This window comes from Nomascus leucogenys, chromosome 4 (genome assembly GCF_006542625.1).
Source record: "Nomascus leucogenys isolate Asia chromosome 4, Asia_NLE_v1, whole genome shotgun sequence".
NCBI classification, from domain to species: Eukaryota; Metazoa; Chordata; class Mammalia; order Primates; family Hylobatidae; genus Nomascus; species Nomascus leucogenys.
Genome location: NC_044384.1, coordinates 140,857,086 through 140,859,617, shown reverse-complemented (window position 1 = coordinate 140,859,617; position 2,532 = coordinate 140,857,086).

The following is a 2,532-nucleotide window of genomic DNA, read 5'->3' as shown; positions in this document are numbered from 1 at the left end:
ACTTTAATCTACTGAGCACTGGGTTGAAAAAGCAAAGCTTAGATATGACCCCAAAAGTACAGACAGCAAAAGCAAAAAATTAGATAAATGGTGTTGCACTAAACTAAGAAGCTTCTACACAGCCAAGGAAACAATTAACAGAGTAAAGAGACAACTTATGGAATGGGAGAAAACATTTGCAAACCATGCATCTTCTAAGGGGTTAATCCCCAAAATATACAAAAAATCCAGACAACTCAATAGTAAGAAAACAAATAACCCAATTTAAAAATGGGCAAAGGACCTGAATAGACATTTCTCAAAAGAAGACACATAAGTGGCTAAATGAAAAACTTCTCAACATCACCAATCATCAAGGAAATGCAAATTAATACCACAAAGACATATGACCTCACACCTGTTAGAATGGCTATTGTCAAAAAGACAAAAGATAGTGAGTGTTGGTGAGGGTGTGGAGAAAGGGGCATGTTTGTACTCCGTTGGTGGGAATGTAAATTAATACAGCCAAAATGGGGAACAGTATGGAGGCTTCTCAAAAACTAAAAATAGAACTACCATATGATCCAGCAATCCCTCTTCGGGGTATCTATTCAAAGGAAATGAAATCAGTATGTTGAAAATATATTTGCACTCTCATGCTTGTATTATTCATAATAGCCAAAACATGTGATGTAGTTTAGTTCTGTGTCCCCACCCAAATCTTACTTTGAACTGTAATCCCCATAATTCTCATGTGTAGAGCGTGGGACCTGGTGGGAAGTGACTGGATCATGGGGGCTGTTTTCCATATGCTATTCACATGGTAGTGAGTGAGTTCTCACGAGATCTGATGGTTTCATAAGGGGCTCTTCCCCCTTTGCTTGCTCTCTCTCTCACCTGCTGCCATGTAAGACATGCCTTTGCTTCTCTCTCATCTTCTGCCATGATCGTAAGTTTCCTGAGGCCTCTCTAGTCATGTGGAACTGTGAGTTAATTAAAACTCTTTTTTTAATAAATTACCCAGTCTTGCGTATGTCTTTACAGCAGTGTGAGAATGGACTAACACAACATGGAAACAACCTATGTGTCCATCAACAGATGAATGATAAAAAGAATGTAATATATATATATATACAATAAAATACTATTCGGCCTTAAACAAGATGGAAATTCTGTCATTGACAATGACACAGATGAACCTAGAGGACATTAGACTAAGTGAATTAAACCAGGCCCAGAAAACAAATACTGCATTATCTCACATATGGAATCTAAAAAATTTGAACTCATAGAATCACAGAGTAGAATGGTGGTTATGAGACCAGGGATAGGAAATGGTCAAAGGGCACAAAATTTCAGTTAGACAGGAGAAATAAATTTTGAAGATCTATTGTACAACATGGTTACTATTGTTAATACAGTAATAATGTATTATAGACTGGAAAATTGCTAAGAGAAGAGATCTTGAATGTTCTCACCACAAAAAAGCAATATGTAAGGTGATGGATATGTTAATTAGTTTAATTGGAGTAACCACTTCACAATGTATACATAAATCAAAGTATCACATTGTACATCATAAATACATACAATTTTTTTAATTTGTCAATTATATTTAATTTTTTTAAAAAAGCAAAGCTATTTTCCCACTTTACAAAGAATGAACACCGGAAGCTCTCAAACAAAGCCACCTGGGTCTCACACCTTTCATCTGCAAAATTGATGCCTTGCTCTTTCTTCTACATGGAGCCATTTTTTCAGGCAGAGAACATACCCTTGGGCATAGCTTTGAGCTGAAAATCTTTGAGGGCGTTTTCTGTCCAAACGACTGAAAAAATCAACCAAAGCCTCTCCATTTTGTTGATGCTCATGCTTTGTGACAGGAGTAGCCTCAAATTATTGCTAAAGGGTTCCCTTTTCTTGTCTAATAATGAAAATCCAGGCAAATACTAGCAAAGAGAACAAGTTGCCTTGGTAGGAGAAATAGGCCTCATCGTGATTATGACTACTGCTTTTATTTCATGGCAAGAGAGGGGGCCAGGACTCTGCTTGCCTTGGTGGACCTTTGAATGATGACTGATTTAATAATGATACTTCTTTAACACTTTTTATGTGTACTATTAAGCACTGTATGTAAAATCTCACTTAATCCTCAATATGGCCAAATGAAGTAGGCCCTACTATTTATACCTATTGACTGATTAAGAAAATGGGACCTAAAAGGGTTTAGATAGCTTGCCCAGGTAGACTTCCTGCCTTCTGGGTCATCCTCCATGAAATTGCTGAGAACAACCCAAGCCCTGGTGGCCAGCCAGGTTTGGGGCGTGTGGTCTTGTAAGCTAGGGAACAGAGCTCCAAGGACTTCTTCTGCCTGCATTGCATGGTTTTTGCTCCTGTGGCCACCCTCCAGACTTCTAGATCCCCCAGCCTAGATGCATGCATTTTCTAAAATCAATATGGATCACTGCATCACCAAGAAAATAACCCAACAATTATTTTGTAAAGGATCCAAGGGTGAGACAAGTTTTAATTATAATCCCTTTCACTCTGAAT